At 37.1% G+C, this 21,125-nt stretch overlaps 2 protein-coding genes across 5 annotated transcripts in view; one reads left to right on the top strand and one right to left on the bottom strand.

Moving 5' to 3' along the window:
- LOC141429763 (uncharacterized) overlaps positions 1 to 21,125 on the bottom strand; it is a 92,286-nt gene that overhangs the window by 30,878 nt on the left and 40,283 nt on the right. The window contains exon 1 of one of the 4 annotated variants that reach the window (XM_074090277.1): positions 20,540 to 20,641. The exons of the other annotated variants lie outside the window; for them this stretch is intronic. The gene's annotated coding sequence lies outside the window, so the exon portion shown is untranslated. Of the gene's footprint in view, positions 1 to 20,539; positions 20,642 to 21,125 lie in introns of those variants that run through there. 4 annotated transcript variants of the gene reach the window in all.
- LOC141429764 (uncharacterized) overlaps positions 1 to 21,125 on the top strand; it is a 103,702-nt gene that overhangs the window by 2,916 nt on the left and 79,661 nt on the right. The window lies entirely within an intron of this gene.

The following is a 21,125-nucleotide window of genomic DNA, read 5'->3' on the forward strand; positions in this document are numbered from 1 at the left end:
AGAATATTCCCTGTACATGTCCGTATGGATAAGTTGACGTTCCATATTAGAAAAATGACTTAAGTCCCATATCAATTCTGTAAACTACCAGCATCTACATACAACAGGTCATCTTTTTAAGTTTTTTACCTATACTTGTAAGAAAGAAAATAAAGGAATTTATTTATATCAACAATACATACTTCATATGATAAATGCTAAGGTGTGTGTGTTTGTATGTTTGTCCGGCTTTCACATCGAAACGGAGCGATGGATTGACGTAATTTTTAGCATAGAGATAGTTTATGGGCTAGAGAGTGACATAGGCTACTTTTTATATAACCTAAACAACTTGGAAAAGTAGTAAACCCGCCGACATTATCATTTCAGAATTCAATATCTCAAAAACGGCTGAAACGGTTTTAATGAAATAAAGCTAAAAACCACCGCAAGGAAACTCGCTTTCACTTGAAAAAACCGCATCGACATCGGTCCATCCGTTTGAGAGCTACGATGCCACAGACAGACATTGGCATCAAACTTTTAACACCCCTCTTTATGCGCTGGAGTTTAGAAAATCGTCGTTTAAGTTGGTATTTAATGCCTAGGTGATAATTTGAGAAAAGTCCTCAAGTGGCGACCACGAACCGGAAGACGAATCGTTGGCAGGCCTCCCACCAGGTGGTCTGACGACATCGTGAGAGTTGCGGGAAACCGGTGGATGAAAGTGGCGAGTTGTCGTTTATTGTGGCGTTCTAAGGGGGAGATCTTTGTTCAGCAGTGGACGTCTTCAGGCTGATGATGATGATGATGATGTGATAATTTGACATGGCCGCTGCAAATAAACTCTACAAGCAAATCAGTCGGGAGTTCAATTAGTGTTGTGAAGACTCTCGGGCTTAACGACTCAAAGGCCGCAAAGACGGTTTTTTGCATCCATACGGATAAAATAAGCCAATTTATTTCTCAAATATGGTCGAGTCTTTAAGACTCTGAAGTCTTAAGAGTTCGAGTCTTTAAGCCTCGAAATGAGCGTTATCCACAACTCTAAGTTCAATGCGAAGGCCAACTACTCCCCTGGCTTTAACTTTTATTTAAATTAAAACTTACGGTAATTAACCTGTCAACTGCATATTCACTGAAATTATATTAAAGTTAATTAATTGTCCCTATCACACTGGGAATAAACAAGATTAGTTTGATACTGAGCTTAGTTCAAGCTTAGGTACGTAAAATAGTAGATGGTACAACAAGAGTATAAAACGAGCCATTTTACACGAGGCGTTCATATAACCGCCTGAGCCGGTACGGCGAGGGTGGATAGACACGTCGAGGGGAAAATGCTCGAGTTACACACTCTGCTTTTCACTTCGAATGAGAGGAAATTAAATAGAAACATTAGCAACAGTGGAAGCAATTTATTGTTCACTTACTAGGGACCTTTTATTTTTCATGCATTGCTATACAATTACAAATTTTTAGTTGTATTGATTTATTTTGATTGATTTTTAGTTTTTAGAAACTTTTTTGTTTGTCGCTGTTGACACCTTATTACCTTGATCTTAGATGAAGATTTTACTTTATGCACTAGAGCATAAAAAGTAATTTTATGTTTCTTAGATCCAGCATAAATTACCAACTTTACGAGCATGAGAAGTGAAAAAATGTTTTGGTAAAACAGGGGCAGCAACATACAGTCAAAAAATGGTAGTTACAAACTTTAATAGATAAAAAACCTAACCAACAAATAGTTGGAAAACCCCCGACTTTGTCACTTCAAAGTGTTATCTCAAAAACGGCTAAACCGATTTTGATGAAACATGTCTAAGAACCATCGCTAGAAAACCTGTTTTCAAATAAAAAACCGCATTCAAATCGGTCCACCCGTTTATGAGCTTCAGTGCCACAGACAGACACACACAGATACATAGACACACAACAGACACACATAGCGGTCAAACTTATAACACCCCTCTTTTTGCGGCGGGGGTTAAAAATGCAGACGCATAGAGAACAAAATGAACTGGTGTGGCAGAACTACTAAAATAAACTAGATTAAAATATGACGTCATCAACCAAAACAGTTTTAACAAAAAAAATAATCGACTGGATGGCAAACGAGCAAATGTGTCTCCTGATGGTAAGAGATCACCACCGCCCAGGGGTATTTCAGATGCTTTGCCAACCTAGAGGCCTAACATGGGATACCTCAAGTGCCAGTAATTTCACCGGCTGTCTTACTCTGCGAGCAAGATGGTGGTAGCAATCCGGGCGGGCCTCGCACAAGGTCCTACCACCTGCAACTACCAATTGAAAATAAATAGTGATTTTTGCGAAAAAAAAACGAAAACGATTTCTAATAACGGCTATTCTAAAAAAATGCATCGGTATTTTTTTTAAACATTCCTAATTGTCAAGCACTAACTTTGACCTTCATTTATCCACACAAGGAGTTACCACGCGTAATGCTTTTGTGGCAGCTTCCCATTGACTTCTCCAGTCGATATTGCTCTAAGCACGCTTCATAGTGATGTAGTGGTTGCCATTTCGAAGCAAGTTGGAACAATTCAGCCACAAATGAGATTAGCCCGCGAGCGGGAGCGTAACCCGTATGTATGTATTTTGATTATTAATGCTCTTGTACCGCCTATGTCTATGGATTTGACGCATGATGGACTTAAACATAAAATGTTACTTGCGGCGCATTCTTTTTAATCCCCGACGCAAAAAGGGGTGTTATAAGTTTGATCGCTCTGTGTGTGTGTCTGTGGCACCGTAGCTATTAAGGGGTGGACCGATTTTAATGCGGTTTTTTTATTTGAAAGCAGGTTTTCTAGCGATGATTCTTAGACATGTTTTATCAAAATCAGTTCAGCCGTTTTTGAGATATTAACATTGAAGTGACTTTGGTGTGATGCTGAGTCCGCTCCTTTTGCCACAAAAAACTGTTTTACTGATTAAGTTAAGGGGCTGTTTCACCATCCATTGATTAGTGTTAACTGGCGGTTAGGTGTGATGCCGTCTCTATTTGTTTTTTTCGAATAGACGGAGACGGCATCACATTTAACCGTCGGTTAACGCTAATCAATGGATGGTGAAACAGCCCCTTGTTGGGTTTTCGTTTTCAACTGTTTTTTTTTTTATTTTTTTTGTGGCAACAAATGATGTCTTTCTTTCAAAGTCAGCGAGTGTTCTCTTTTCCATTTTTCCAAGTTGTTTAGGTTATTTTATTATACTTATTTCTCGTTTTCTTTCTATGTTGTGAGCAGTTTTCCAACTTTTGCTGGTTAGGTTATTGGTAACGATGGTCTTACGGAATGCGCTGGTGGTATAAAATTGACATAAACGCAGAATAAACGTCTCGAAACCACTGGTTCCTAACCTTTTTGACCAGAGACAAAGTCGATTTAATCACAATTTTTCCATCATAGTAAGTTTTTAAAAACATAAAAATCCTCAGGGAATCAAACAACGCTTCCACGTTTTTTTAAAGTCGATTAAAAAGGACAAACTCCCTAACAGTCCATAGCCCAAAGCGTTCCATAAAAAGCGAGAAACGTCGAAAATAGTACCTCAAAAGGTTCTATCGAACTAGTTTATAAACTGACAAAGTTTTAACGTTAGGCAAGTACGGAGTTTAAAGCGCCAGTTAAACCATTCATTAACTACGAACTAAATACAGTTTAGTGGAGTTTGGCTCGCTTGAAAAATTTGAAAACTTTTTTGTTAGTGTAAATTTGTATTATTTCAAATCTTTGAAAGCTAAAGTGTCAAAATTATCTTCCAGTTTGATACGATTGAAGCGTCCATACCCCTTGTCTTTATAATTTAATTGGTTTCACAATTAGTACTTGCCCAAAGAAAAAGAGCACAATATCCATATCCTTTTGCCACAAAAAACTGTCTTCTGGTTAGGTTTAGTGTAGGTATGTTTTTTCTTTTTTCAACTGTTCATTTTTTTATTTTATTTTTTGTGGCAATAAATGTTTCTTTCTTTCTTTCTTTCTTTCAATATTCCGGGTTATGTAAGTTTGTATGTAATTATTAAAACAGCTTTCTGACATGAAAATTAAACAAACCATTATATAACCAAATCTATCTAAAACTATATGTAACTGTCAGACTTAAACGAACTAAGTCTTTCCCCACTCTCTGATAAATGTCTGTATTTTACGTGACAAATATCTGTGATGCTGTCTCTGCTTATTTTGTTCTAGTTAATAGAGATGGCAGCACAGAAATGTGTTACATAAAATATCAGAAACTTATTAGAAAGAAAGAAAGAAAGAAATATTTGCCAAAATTCGGCACAGCAAAAAATAAATAACAATTGAAAATAAGACAACCTTATTACATACTCCTAAATACTAAAAAAGAAAGAAAAAAAGACATTGTGCTGAAAGAAGCAAAAAGGCCATACTCAGTGTGTTGCCACGGCAAGCCGCAGCTAGAGAGAGGTGAAATAACCCTTATAAAAAAACTATCATAAACTACTTAACTTTTCTATGTACAACTGACCTCGACCCACTCGTAGAGGCGTAGCTGACGCTACGTCACTTGTGCTACGCATCTACATTGTTGCTACGACAAATAACCTGAGTAGTAATACATTACCGCCCTTGAACCCTTCATCATAATCATACCTACTCCAGCAGCCCGCAATCTATACCTACTGGCTATTCAAATCGTACTGTGAAACCCTACATTGTCTTTGCGAGTAGTTTCGTAACCGAATGCTTCGCTTTTTAAACTGACAGTACTGTTCCCTGATTGGTTGTTATGCGCAACGGTTGCGGCGTTATTGGCTGATATGAATATTCGAACCAATTACAAGAGAACGGTGCGACAGTGCTTTAAAGTTCCGATAAATGAGTAGTCGTTTGGGGATTTGAACACTGGGTGGCTTAATTGTATATACAAGTGCTTTGACGTGTGCCAAAAATTTTATTTAATTTAATTAAAAACGCTGCCAGCATCTTCGGGACCTTGCCTATCGCCTATATAAGAGTTCAATTGGTGGCTGCATGCAGTAATGAAAAAAATATGATTTGTTTTTGAATAAGATTTTCTACAAGGTTTCTATCGGTGCGTTTTTCTAGGAAAGTGGTGGTAGACTAAGGGGCTACTAAGTAGGTACGAAATTCAAAAATCGAAGTTCGTATCGTACCGTCCCTCTCATTCTCGTTTTAAATAATATAAGCGCCAGCGGGACGGCAAGGGCAAGACACGAAGTTCGAATTTTGCACTTCGCAGTTAAGGGGCCTACGAGTACTTATTTACAATAAAAAATAATAATAATAATAATCCCAGCCTATATACGTCCCACTGCTGGGCACAGGCCTCCTCTCAGAATGAGAGGGCTTGGGCAGTAGTTCCCACGCGGGCCCAGTGCGGATTGGGAACTTCACACACACCATTGAATTGCTTCGCAGGTTTGTGCAGGTTTCCTCACGATGTTTTCCTTCACCGTAAAGCTCGTGGTAAATTTCAAATGTAATTTCGCACATGAATTCCGAAAAACTGAGAGGTGCGAGCCGGGGTTTGAACCCACGATCCTCTGCTTGAGAGGCCATAGGTCAAACCACTCGGCCACCGCGGCTTCCCACTTGCACTTATTTACAATATTCCAGTAAAATCGTTTCAGTAGCATGACGTTGCGGTGCACGATCCACCGATTTACGGTCATCTTGTGATCTTTTGTGAACCTAAACATAACATAACCAAGAAAAAAGTTGAAAAACCCCCGACTTTGTCACTTCAAAGTTCAATTTCTCAAAAACGGCTTAACCGATTTTAATGAAACATGTTTAAGAACCATTGCTAGAAACCCTGCTTTCAAATAAAAAAAAACCGCATTCAAATCGGTCCACCCGTTAAAGAGCTACGGTGCCCCAGACAACACATAGCGGTCAAACTTATAACACCCCTTTTTGCATCAGGGGTTAAAAATTGATATAATTTCACTTTGACTTTTTGAGCACGGGAACTCTTGGGAAGCACACGGACAAGTTGTCATTTTTTTCAATGACACATACGGACAGTTTAACCTTATCCTTATATATATTTCTTTTACCCAAAACTGATTTTATTTATTGCGTCTGCGACGAGCGACGCGGAGAGAGCGGCGGCCTCGTGACGTCACTGAGGTCACTTCCCGCACGAGACGCGACTGAATTGCGCTGCGATTAGGGCTGCCACCTTCTTAGGGCTCCATATTAATGGCAAAAAGGAAACCCTTGTAATTTTGCTATGTGCATCCGTCTGTCTGTCCGTCCGCGAGTTCGCTTAGAGATTTGTCTCTAGCCAAAACTTAGTAGGTGTTTAAAAATGTTTGTTTGTTTGTTTGGGCACAAACGGTAGGACATAACTTAAATTATAAACTGAATTACTGAACTAGAGTACTCGTTTAAAAAATATATCAAATGCCCAATTCTTGAAGCTTTGGATACAAGTGTATTTTAGACTCATAAATAGTTCTAACAATAATGAATATACCTTGTATTTTAGCGTATTTTATTGGTGTCGTATATAACAAGGTACTTACTTCTGCACAAAAAAGAGGACATCTTTATTCTAGAATCGTAGGCGTTAACCCTAGCATGTTGTTAAAATATTTGGAAATGGAACGCCGAATTATAATTTTGGATCTTTCGTTGTTATTTTGAGTATCTAATCTCATCAATGTATAAAAGTATACATAAATAATTTAACTACCTTAAGTACAGTCGAGTGCAAAAATAAGTATTTATTCGAACCACTCAAAAATATGTTAACACAGCCTTATTGCGTCGGAATATATACATATTTTTGAAACACAGATACACACACACACACACACACACACACACACACACACACACACACACACACACACACACACACACACACAAAGTTCTTTACGTTTTAGTACTATGCGGGTAAGGCCGCGAATTTTGACCAATTTGGACGTTTCAAATTTGAAGGCTGATAAAAAAAACTGATAACACCTAGAGGTTTAATTTTTTTTTTATTATATGACACGATATAAACTCTCAAGGTCGCAAATGAGATAATTGATTTAAACCTTTTAAAAAAATAATAAAAATATATTACCGTCCAAACGTAACGAAAATTGACTATTTTTTTTGACCACGAGTACTTAATACCTTATTATTTTCATGCTATTTAACTTCTCATGATCATGATTTTGTTTAAACGAAATTTATGATATAACGATAGTCCTACCGATTGCGGAATCATGATAATCAAATAATTTTCATGTTTTATATTTATTTCTTTTCACGTGCCAAAAAACCACGTTTTCGTTACGAATACTTAGGTGACGCTTTTTTAAGCTACCTTTAACGCCAATTTCGGTAGAAATTTTTTTTTACACTGGCAACTAATACTCTAATAGGGCAACATCGATGAGATAAATAAATCTCATCAGTTTGTTGACAAACAGCCATCAAAAGTGACGCGGAGGTTTTTTTTCGAAAAAACGTCGAAAGTGCTTGTTCGATTTTAAGGGTAAGTAGTGATTATTTTTAACTGGTTGTTTTTTCATACGATAGGGTAATCTTTTCCATGTAAGTGGCATGTGTTATTATGTTCAAAATGTCGTTATTCACCATGATAAACGATTTTTTGTATAAAATACGTTACACTTTCGTTACGATTACGTTACATTTTTACAAAATGCTACGTATTTTGTACATAACGTAACGAAAAAATGTGGTAAAGGGAAGTTCACACAGAAAAATTCTAACTTACACCAGTTTATTATTAGGTTTCCAATGACTGCACGCACAGTAAGTTAGTTAGATGGATATTTTGAAGTTAAATAAATTTTAATCTGTAGGTGCAGGGATCGGCACAAGAGAATTGTGGCGAGTTCTGTGTTCACGTCCTGCTACATGCATAGCGTATTTAAAGTGAGAGACAAACGGAGAGATTCACTTACCTACTTAGTTCATTTGTTACCTAAACTTAATAATCATAATAATTTATTTCCAAAAACATCTTTTTACATTGTCCACTTAACTAAGATACTACTTCCTAAATTGGTAAAACCTGTGATTTAGGGTTTTGGCCATTTCTTTGAGGTATTTAATAGCTTGTACAGTCGAAGTCACAAGCATGCTCACAACTAGGTGGTAGGACCTTGTGTTAGGTCCGCCCGGATTGCTACCACCATCTTCCTCGCTAATCCTGCCGTGAAGCAGCAGTGCTTGCACTGTTGTGTTTCGGCGTGGTGAGTAAGACAGCCGGTGAAATTACTGGCACGAGGTATCCCATCATAGGCCTCTAGGTTGGCAACGCGTCTGCAATACCCCTGGTGTTGCAGATTTTTATGGGCGGTGGTGATCTCTTACTCATTTGATCGTTTGCCATCCAGTCGAATAAAAAAAAACCACATCCAAATTCGTTATGCTTATAAATGTGCACCTTATTGTCAGTGTTAGAGAGGCATGTAAAGATACACTTTTGGAAAGATGTTCGTCAACTAGAGGTACTTCTTCTTCCACATTCTCATGTTTAGCTCTATAGATCTCATATAGGACAGATTTAAGATCAGTATCGTCAGAAAGTTCTAGTAAAAATAAAAACTTCACTTTATTATATGAGATGTATTTTTTTTTCATACATACGTTATCTAATGGGAATTTTTACCAGTTTGATCTAGGCTTTATAAAAATTTGCGTTACGTTTTATGGTAACGTCACGTATTTTTTTTGTTATTTCTATGTCACATTGGTCAAAATTCGCGGCCTTACCCATGCATAGTTCAACACAACAATGAAGTGTCAATTAATTAAATATAAATGTGACCAGCCGTAATAAAATTGAAATCAATGTCGATCTTTGGTCTACTCTTCGAATTAGATCGTCCAGTTGGTTAGACAAAGAGGAAGTTGACGTTATGTGTTTAACATGTTGTGCAATGACGTTGCATTCATTAAAATATGTAAAACATCTTAATATAGTATGATTGTACTTGTCTACATCAAAAGCAACAAGTTGTAAATAGGTATAAAATCTCTCATTACTATTATCCTTTCGGCCTATATACGGCCCACTGCAGGGCACAGGCCTCCTCTTAGAGAGAAAGGGCTTGTGCCGTGATTCCCGCGCGGGCCGATCACACACACACACACACACACACACACACACACACACACACACACACACACACACACACACGCACACACACGCACACACACACACACACACACACACACACACACACACACACACACACACACACAATTAAATTTTTAACATTCTCATACAAAAAAGTGACAATTATGTGGAATTCTAGTACTTGTAACGTTTGTGGTACAGGGGCCAGGGGTCGGCAACTTGCGGCTCCCGAGCCACATGCGGCTCTTTGGATTTGAAGCTGTGGCTCTTTAGTTCCAAACTTTATTTATGCAAGTACCATTTATTGTTGGCAAGAAAGAAATTTGTGACTCTTTAAAAGCGTTGACATTTTGTAAATTTAAATTTTTGGCTCTTCCGACTCAAAAGGTTACCGACCCTGAGATAGATGAAAAGAGCGCTTCAAACTGCGGGGCTACTCCGAAATTCGAAAATCAAAGTTCATATCGTTCTGTTCCTCTGACACTTATGCTATTTAATACGAGAGTGAGAGGAATGGTACGACACGAACTTCGATTTTCGAATTTTGGAGTAGGCCCTCTGTAGTAACCCGAAATCCTACGGGAAACTTAGCGCGGCTGTTTTATATATGCAACGTTAATAAAATCTGCGACTTAATTTTCGGGAAGCCGTGGGTAAAGCCGTGGTGGCCGAGTGGTTTGACCTATGGCCTCTCAAGCAGAGGATCGTGGTTTCAAACCCCGGCTCGCACCTCTGAGTTTTTCGAAATTCATGTGCGGAATTACATTTGCAATTTACCACGAGCTTTGCGGTGAAGGAAAACATCGTGAGGAAACCTGCACAAACCTGCGAAGCAATTCAATGGTGTGTGTGAAGTTCCCAATCCGCAATGGGTCCGGGTGGGAACTACTGCCCAAGCCCTCTCATTCTGAGGGGAGGCCTGTGCCCTGCAGAGGGACGTATATAGGCTGGGATGATGATGAAAAATATATTACGCGTTGCTTTCAAATATTTTGAATTATTTGCTGGCTGGGATGATGATGATGAATTTTCGGGAATTTAGAGGTAGTAAAATGTTTTTCAATTCAACACATCAATAAAGTAGCGTCATCCATGTAGACTGCTGATGAATGAATAATGATGCAAATGATGTAAATTGGAAATATTGGAATCGATACATGGCGTGCAAACATTAAATATGCAAGTTGTATGCGTATTTTTGCAGATGATAATAAAAAACGTGGGCCTTAGAAAAAAAATATTAACTTGACCAATAAATGGATGTTTTTAACATTCACTTGTTTTGTCTGTCACTTTGCCTTTGTACAGTGCGGCAAAGGTCTAAAATTTTGACTCTAAATTAACGTTTAGTTTATTTAAAAGGTATAAACAGCGACATTCATGGTGTACTGTAAGTGAAAAAAGTGCAGATTTTGTATAGCAATAGTGAACTGTGTCGTCACTTGCTAAGCATCTGTTTATTTAATTGAAAGCTAAGTACTAAAGATCTAATTTTACAGTAAGCACTTGCTTACCTATTTAAATTGAATATTAATTTGGTTTTTCGTGTTCAAGCAAATAGATTTTTATTAAGAGTAAATTCTCTAAGAATTCATTGAATCAACAATAGTGGAAAACATGCAGCGAAATAATTTAAAATAGATGTAACACTGCTTCTTTAGATATAATGACCCATTAGCCTTTATTAACGAGGGTCAATGATCCCTACAAGTTCTTTTAAGGCGTAGTTTAATTGCAGTTGCCATATCCGCAGTTGTCGGTGATAGTATGTAGATAAGGGTTAATTGAAAGACAAAATTATTCGTCGGTTTTGTAGAGAAGTATTCTTCTTGTCTTTTACTCAGTTGCTAATGAGCACAATCCTTACTATACAAGTATATTATAAATTGCGAAAGTATGTCTGTGTGTACTCGTATGTTACCTCTTTACACTTAAATCGCTGAACTAATACAAATGAAATTTGGTATGAAGATAGTTGAAGACCCTGGGTAGGAGATAGGGTAGTTTTAACGCCGGAAAATTCTAAAGTTCTCGCGGGATGGCGGGATGAAAAGACCCGTTACAAGTACCAGCAAAATAGATGCGTATTGTGTACAGTCGAATTATAAACTTGTGAGCAAAAAATTAATCAAAAATATCTGAACACGACTCTATTGTTAACGGCGTAGAGGCGTGTTCAGATATGTAGTTTTGAACAAATTTTTGCTCACAAGTTTATGAACTCGACTGTACAGTCGGGTGTAAAGATATATACTAGCCAGGACGCAACGCTTAAAAGATAATTTACAGCTGAGGAAACTGAACCATGTAAATGTAAAACTGCGAAGCAATTCAATGGTGTGTGTGAAGTTCTCGATGCGCACTGGGCCCGCGTGGGAACTACAGCCAAAGCCCTCTCAACCTGAGAAGCGGCCTGTGCCCAGTAGTAGAATATGTGCATCCATGTCTCAGTTTGTATTTTCGATATGGTTTCACGGGATACCCGTAAAGTAACAAATTTGGAGTTGAAATAAAAAATACAAAAAGACTCCAAAAACCAATCATAATTTGATTGCTTAGTAGCGACATCTCTTGTCTGGGTGAGCGGTTGGTTCGATAGAGTGTGACGTCTCTCGATGAGAGCGGAACATAGATGTCGCTAGTGCTGCTGCATAAGTAGCGTAGTAGAAATAAGCAACCTGAGATATGTATGCATTGGAAAAATTCTTGTCTAGATTCCTGACCAGCGGTGGTGTAGGGTTATAGCACGCAGCACGGATTGCCGAGGCCTGGGTTCGATTCCAGCGCTGGTCTCTTTTGGTTTTCTGTGCATCATGTCTCAGTTTGTATTTTCTATGTGATGATGTAGTTTGGATGACAAGTATGGTCAACTAAAATGCGTCGGGGGTTCAAAGTGGTTGATGATGATGATGATGTAAGTATTTTATTGAATCAGGCGTTACTTTGCGGAGTTCCATATCAATGAACTAAAACAATTTGAAAATATATATTTTTTGTGGTGATAGATGGGTTTGTGTGATTTGTGTGTGTTCTTACAGTGTGGAGGTGGAGGAACTGCGTGAACACGCGTATCTTGCATAAACTTAGCTATCATAAGGTCGCGGGTGAGCAAAGAAATTCTTTTAGTTCATTGATGGTAGTAGCTTTGCATCTCCAGATCAAGTGACAAAAGGCATATACGACAAAACTAGTCGCGGCATCTCGTGCTAGCAGCTTCACGGGCGACGCGGTATCGTGGCTTTGGATCGCGCATCGCATGCACTTCAATAATTACAACGGATGCAGCTCCCATCTGTTTGCTTTGTAAAATGATCTTTATTTAAATACTAAAAGTATGACAGCTGGTTAAATTATAGGTAGGTCCTCTACATTATATTAGACTATCTTAGCTCTCTGGACCGGTAAACATCTGTGATCCTTTGGACGTTATGCAAAGATGTTCCAAAGCATTGTCATGTTATTCTTTAATTTCGCTTTCAATGTTACTGACAACAAAATCATTGTTGAGGTTTGGAACATTTTCGCATAAACTACGTCCCTTATGTTGCGTTGAATGCCGTATTCCTATAGGATTTAAAGTAGAATATCAAACCTAATAATCCTACGAAATCATGCGAAAGTTTGTTTTTAATTTTTTTTTAATGTCTTTGTTTTTTTTTTACCTCTTCACGTCTAACCCGCTGAAGCGATTTATGTACTTAGATGACATTTGGTACAGAGATAGTTTAAGTCTCGGGAACATAGGATAGTTTTTATCCCGGAATATTGCATAGTTTCCGCGTGATAGCGATAAACGAATTCTACGCGGACGGCGTCGCGGGCAACAGTTAGTAATAAATAAATTCTTTATTTCGAAGCACAAATGACTCCATACATGTTAGTAACAATGGTATTTAAACTTTAAAAACTACCAGATCACTTTTTTACTTTGTCGTATTACCATATTTTAAATTTGTCTTTGTATGGTGTTAACTACTCACGGCGAACCTTGATCCCTATGACAGTTTCACTGACATTTCTGATATTCGATATTCTCATTTTTTTACAGGCAAAGGTAATCTTGCATTCAGCCAAGTTATTTAACATTAATTATTTTCATAAAATAAGATGGATGTAATGTTTTTCAAATTCTTATATTTATGCGTTCAGTACTTTATATAAATCCATTACACTCATTGAAGCTCGGAATCTGACTCCGAAAGTCAGACAGATAACATTTCACTATCAGATTCTGATTAAAATAGAAAAGTTAATCATAACTCAAAAGCGTTTGTTTTTTTGCCTAGTCCAAGGACAATAAACATTATTGACAAATCCATGTTTCCTTACATCCTGCTGTAGTCACCGACATCTGCTTTCCGATATGCCCTTCCTTAGATAAGATTTGCAATACGTCGCCGTGTAAGTTTGAATGAGCTTATTTCCAATAATACTTAATAATTTAATAATATTCTTTTTTTAAATATTATAATTCTACAAATTATGACGTGCTGGACTTCCAAGCATTGCTTTTAAACAATTTCGCGTAACTGGACTCCATTACAAGTTTATATAAAAGTGGAGCTAATGAACTGTCACTGTCAGTGTCATAGGGATCAAGGTTCGCCGTGAGTAGTATAAGTACATTGCTGTAAAACGACAAAGTACAAAAGTATGCAGCTAGTTTTGATGCTGTCCGTACAAAAACAAAATCGAATAAAGTATTGGGCAGTCATATCGGTCAGCAGTCCCACTCGGAATATGTTAATAATGGTTTATACAACGTTTCTATAAGTGTGCTTATAGGCTAGTAGGTACATAAACATGTCATTAAATTCCTGCTCTCGATTGCATCGCCGTATGATGTTTGCGCTCTGTTATTCGAGACCTATGCACTGACGCATTATTGTTATGCCTTGTTAATGGAACGTCTTTGTTTTTCTGCGCGCTCTTGTACAATATCGGGATTTACCGTCCTACCGAGAAACGTAGATTTAATCTCTCTCTCCAGTAATTGCTCTGTTCTAATTGGCAAAACAAAAATAATTTGAGTGTAAATTTCTGAAATAATTATGGACATTTTTGACTTATGTACAATTAAATTACTCTTTATTGAGCACCACACAATAAGCAATAGAGAAAACAGGTAACTGCACAGATAAAAAATATTCCAGGCAGCCTTATAAAATTTTTGCTCACAAGTTTATGAACTCGACTGTACATACCATTATTCACAACATTATAGACAAATAGATACACAACAACATTTTATAAAACTCATCATCATTGAGCCTATATACGTCCCTTTGCAGGTTACAGGACTCCTCTCATAATGAGAGGTCTTGGGTGGGCCGTAGTTATAAAATTAACTACGTGGAATGTTACTATTAACGGAAATTGAAGAGAACACGGTCTATATTGATTTTATGTTAGTGCCCATAATATAACGCTTTGTTTGCTTATTGTTGGACTAGGTCAATTGGTATTAAATTGTCCCATGATATTTATTTATTTTGTATACAAAAATATTATTAAGGAACAATTAAATACTAGTCATAGACTCAGAGTACGGCGATCAAATACTTTCTCAACATAAAACATGATGAAACAAAACACTACCATAGTGGAATTTTTACTTTCTTTTGATTACCGCGCGGCTGCACTACTCGTAGTTAGCGACCAAAATAACTTCACGTACAAGCAGCAAGTTATTTATAAGATAAAGTACAAGTGCGTCTTTTAGCTGGCGAAGGAGGTTTTTATTTTATAAGTATACTAGCCTTTACACGCAGTTTTGTTCGCGTGTACCATTTATCTACTTAGCGTTTGAATTGAAAAATCCGGGTTGAAAATTAATTTGAATATTCCCAAATATTAGAATTTCGTCATTCGTTCTTGTTTGTTAATGTTGTACGGAGAATACATCACCTCTCTTTCTATAGACGTCTCACTGCTTGGCATGAGTTTACAGTGACCGTACTCGATAGCGACAGCGTAAATTATTTGTATGGAGAATTGTACAGCGCCTCTACAAATAATTTACGCCGTCGCTATCGAGTACGCGCGGTCACTGTAAACTCATGGTAGTGGTACAGGGCTACTACGAAACTCGAAACTCGAAGTTCGTATCGTACCGTCCCTCTCGCTCTCGTATTAAATAGTATAAGCACAGTGTAAGAAAATGTTAGACTTTGGTTAAAGTGTCAGTGGGGCCGCACGACACGATCTTCGAGATTCGTAGTAGCAGACCTTCTTAGAATGGCAAAGTCCTGGCCCTGGCAAGATCACCAAAAATTAACTACCAGATATAGCATTACCAAACTTACATTAGGTACCTAGTTTTAACTCAATCAGATAGGTGCCAGGAAGAATTCACAACCAAACTTACGCTTATATTTAAAATTGTAAGTAAAATAAAAGTAAGCACCTGTAAAATACCAAATGTCATCCTAACCCAGCAAACCTCAGCGTGCTATTTTATCTCTTTGTCACTAAGGGGCTGTTTCACCACCCATTGATTAATTTTATTTGACGGATAAATGTGATGCCGTTTCCGTCTATTCGAACAAAACAAATAGAGATGGCATTAATTTTATCCGTCAAATAAATTTAATCAACGGATGGTTAGAAGTGGTTAAATGACTTAATTAGTCTTTTTGACTTACAAATGCGTGAACCCGGTGAACCTTACGGCACCTCTTGCTTTTCCATAAGCATCACAGTATAAATCAGTAGGTAGGTATATGACCTACGAACGCGCCACGTTAGCACTAACTCGCGTGGTTTGTGGATCATCTACTAGTATATGCTGTGCGAGCGAGCCGACATTCGTTCAAAAGTTTAATAATAAACGTATGTATAAATAAGTTAACCTTAATTGCTAATGAGATTCAGCCCACGTGCGGTATTGGTAATACCAATAACATTTCGTACTGCCAGTCAAGAAACGAGTGTTATTTTTGATTTCCGTTAACTAGGGGAACATTCAATATGTTATCTACAGTTAAGTTAAGAAATATGTGTGCAGACTAAGTGATAAAAGTATGCTAAAATGACTCAAACGTTTAATATGAGCAACCTCCATATTATATAATATCTTAAACTTTCATGATTTTCACTCATAGTCAAAATACCACGCACAGGACTTATCACGCTAACACACACGAGTAATATTTCCCTCAACGTATCGGCAACATTACAGTGGCCGTGGTCACTAGTAGACTGAAGTGTGGGGTGTCAAGTCTGCCTAGCAGCGCGAGCCCTTCGAACTACCTGCACTTGATCACAAATAGTACCGGCACTCGTATCACGAACTACCCGCACATGGTCATTTATATGTTGGTTATTTATATGTTTGAATCTTTGGGAACATGCATATTTAATGTTATAAGCCTGACTATATAGGTACATAACAATGATTATCATGTGTGTTGAGTCAACTACAATGATCTGCATCAGACAACGCACAGCCTAAACTACTGCAGCTATACCTTCCGCCGCCTAACTTTGCCTAAAAGTTCATTGCCAAGACTAGTAGGTACCACAAAAACTATAAAGGTATAATTCCAATAATTGAATAGGCAGCGATTCGAACACAATCCGGGAGTAACGTTAACACGTCGCATAAAAATGTACATCAAAAATGTGTCAAAACTGAGTATTAAGTAATGAACTTTTAGGCAGATTTATATGGCGCGTTGTATAGTAGACTTGAAGGGATTTCGACATTCCTACTAGAAAGCTAGCCAATTTTTTATTGCTTTTGCTGTTGAAACTTTATGGAGTTCGGGCGCACACAAACTTTTTGGTCAAATAAAAAATATAATAGCAATGACCATAGGGCTGGTACATTTTTCGCCCAACGTATTGGGATCACGATCTAGAGCGGAAATGCAGCCAGTGACTCTTCCGCATATATAGTTAAGTTATTTTTATTTAGGATAGTTTAATATACTTCAATTGTACCTTTACCATAATGCGTTTGTTTAAACCAATTTTAACCATTTTTTATTCTTCTAAGGGATAGCTCCTGCTGCGGGATAAAGTTAGTTGAAAATAAAATTTATCAATGTTTATAGCACATACAGAATAATACAGATAGAGCCATTAACACCGAAAATAAAAAAAACTACTGAACCCACTATAACACAGTTACAACATTATTATTAATAAAAATCTCATTCAACTGAAGTAAGGCCACACGAAAAAACAAACCAAACTCCCGATGAGACTGCACCAAAGTAGCCCCTTTTACACCCATTGCACTAACTCTGTCCCATTCGCACGTAAACATTTCCTTAGCGCAAAAGAGACGACCTGGTTCCCTCGGCAACCACGCGATCGGATAATGAAAGGTCCGGATTTAAATCATTTACACTTGTGGCTATACATGAAGATTGCCCGGAGTTTAGTATTTATGGGTAGCGTTAAATTTTCAATAAAGCTGAGGTAGGTATAACTTGGAGAACCAATTAGCGTAATAGTTGTAAATAAGATGACGGTGGGTCGTAATTGACGTGTGATGTAGTGGCTCTTACGACAAACAGTTGAGTATGAGGTAATTTGGCACTTAAGCATTTATTACAAGCTTTATTCCACTGAACCGCTTCCGTAGAATGATATACTAGTTAGCTGGCTAGCTCTCTCAATTCTTTTAAGTTACAATATTCTTGTCAGTGGTCGTGGCCGTCAGTTGGGAATTAGTATATCATGTGAAACGTCATGACGACTTTCATAGGAAAACAGTGTGGTCGTTTCCCCTGGCCTTAAACACCACAGTTCTTACTGAGTTTGTAGTTCGTAGTTGGTCCGGGGTAGAGTCCGGAGTTTGTTTGGCAGCGCTGCTGTCTACTATCACATCAGTAACCTTTTGCGAAACCAACGGGAAGAGATGGGTCCATCCTATTCAAAAACCAGGCACGGCACGGACGATTCTCAATCCTATAGGAATTTCATAAAATTCCTTCTCAGTGTACTTAAGTGATCTTCTAAAAACATGTCTGACAAATTCCGATCTAGCTCCAATGATTTAGATAGTAGGTACCTATATGCTTTGTCAGTATTAGTTATTCAGTCATTTCACTCTTTATATGTAGGTATAGACGTTAAGTAGGTATCTTTTACGTGTAATCGTCCGCCCGTCCGGAGAAGACACTCTTATCAAAGTTATATAATTCACATAATACATATATACTCGTACTTATAGACGGAGTTATCACTGAATATTATTTGTAAATCTATTTAAAGAAGTTGGGGGAATAGTAAACAGGACTTTAGGAGCTGTAACGACCCCCACGGGACTCGTGGTGATGATATACTATTATAACGTGTACAGAAAAGAATAAAATTAAATATTTGACTAATCATAGAGTGCCAAATTAACGAGAAGAAAATGATTTAAAGAGAAACTAAAACCAATAAAATATTCTTTTAAGCTTGTTAATTACAACAAAAATCGAAAGATTGCAACAAGTGACCTTAGTGAATTTCTATTGATTGTTGTCGTATTCTAGCAATAAATACGATTAAATGTAATTAAAGAGTTTTCAAAAAAGAAAATAAAATAAAATACTCAGCGAGACCAAACTTGGCCCACTGTCCATACAAAATGACCTATTACAATACAATACAATTACAGCATACAATTCGAGGACCATATTTTTTGCCGCTCAGTATACATAGTTAAGTTTAAGTAACCTAAAGAGTAATAGAAATTAGTCTAATCATAATATATTCGCTTGTAAATTATGTAAGTAGGTATATCTGAGAATTTTCTTTTGCTCAAAGATTTTGCTCTTGATATTTTGTACGAAATTTTATTAACATATATTTTTTCTTTATTCAGGTAAGGCGCAGTAAACAGTAATCACATAAGCACGTAGGTAAGTAAATTCAATTTACCAACTTCGGCTTAATGACGATACTACGAAACTCAAATAAAATACCTGTCTTTAATACCGTATTTGTGTAACATCGCGCTCCCTTACTGAGTCGGTTATACGCTGCCATTTCGACACCGAACTCCAACAAGGTCTCATGTCACATAGTATTGTTATTACAAATACCACCTTCCGTATCTTCAATAAGGTTTAAATTTATGAAGTATTGTCGGAGAAATAACCAGTTGATTTGGTGAGGGGGCGGCCACCCTCTGTAGACGGAGCGAATATCTAAACCAAATATCGTTCGTACAGAATTTTGCACTCTTTGACTGTTGTTCATAATTAATTATTAATTTGTCATACATTATTTTTCTTCTAAATGCTAATTATGTAAATTTACAACATTTGTATTTGTAATTTTTTTTAATCTGAAAAAGTCGTAACCAATGGCTAACACCACATAGTTACCTAAATTATAACTTGATATTTTTTATTTATTTTACTAACAGTTTTATCGAAGTTTTCGAAAGATATTCAATTCACTAAAGTTAAGCCGTGATGGCCGAGTGGTTTGACCTATGGCCTCTCAAGCAGAGGATCGTGGGTTCAATTCAAACCCCGGCTTGCACCTCTGAGTTTTTCGAAATTCATGTGCGGAATTACATTTGAAATTTACCACGAGCTTTACGGTGAAGGAAACCTGCGAAGCAATTTAATGGTGTGTGTGAAGTTCCCAGTCCGCACTGGGCCCGCGTGGGAACTACTGCCCAAGCCTTTTCATTCTGAGGGCAGGCCGGTGCCCTGCAGAGGGACGTATATAAGCTGGGATGATGATGAAAAATATATTACGCGTTGCTTTCAAATATTTTGAATTATTTCATTTAGGAGACTTAGTGCGCATGGGTGATTTTAGACCACTTTGTTGAATATAACCGGGAAATAATAGTGTCATTTTTAAATACGAGTATAGACAGTCTAGCAATAAATTGTTACTTTATAAATGTAGCAGTAAAGGGTTTTAAGTATGAAACTTTTTATTTAGTAAAAAATTATATCACAGCGCCGCCAACGTTTAAAAAAGGTTTAAGGGAATTACTGGTTTTTACATGTAATATTTTTTAACTGTAACAAATCGATAAAGAAATATATTTTATTGTTCCGGAGTTTGTGCACCTGACTTAAAGGTACCTGAGTTACTGGGTTTCTCCGGTTTTCCGGGTTAAATCTTTTAGGAGTTGTTTGATCGGAATTTTTGATTCAAGATATGTCATCAATCAATGTAAGGATACCACAAATAGAAAACCTGAAAACTTTACATGGGTGCTCAGGCAAACTAATTTAACCACCAGCTGGGCTATTACAGATAAGTTTTTGGACACCTTGTTCATAAGAGGTGTCTTCAAATTCTTCCAGAATAGTTCAGCAGATGGTTCGTTGTCTGAACACTCCTAATGTTTTTCGATAATTTTTAATCGTGGTTAAAACATCTTTCCATACATTGATCGATGTCGAAATTGTATCGTATCAAAGGCGTGACTAAATTTTGATAGTGAAATAACTCTTTTAGTCAAACTAACCTCGCAATATTCCGGAAGACACACTGTATATAACACTAGTCAAATATGCAAGTCAATACGACTACTAGTACAGTACAACGCAAATTATTTCAAAGATTATTAAATTTTCATAAAAATGATGAAACGCGTCAGGTAAATTACAAACGGTGTGATATAATAAAACAAATTATTGCAGTAGATAATAAATTTATTTGATTAACAAACGCCGAGTTATCAGTGGACCTACTTTGCCATAAGTTGGGTTCATTTTTAATTAATTTCAAATAACAATTACGTCTAATTAGGTACGTCTAACAATATATTGGCGTCTAGCGTCTAGCCCGAGCAGAATGTGACTCGGTCTGGGTTTACTAACCAGAGTATTCGTGCCCTTTGTCTAAATCGTCATTGAAATTGGATTTATCTTAGTAATTTTTTTTGACGTTTGTTGTTAAAATATATTAAAAAAAAGGTCTTCGGTTAACCACAGTCATCATTTAAATATCCACTTGTATCTACAAAAATATTTAATTGTTGCAAGTATGTTAGTTTTCATCAATTTATTTGTTTCAACTAAGTACACATTTGAACAAATACACATAGGATA

Source organism: Choristoneura fumiferana, chromosome 7 (genome assembly GCF_025370935.1).
Source record: "Choristoneura fumiferana chromosome 7, NRCan_CFum_1, whole genome shotgun sequence".
NCBI classification, from domain to species: domain Eukaryota; kingdom Metazoa; phylum Arthropoda; class Insecta; order Lepidoptera; family Tortricidae; genus Choristoneura; species Choristoneura fumiferana.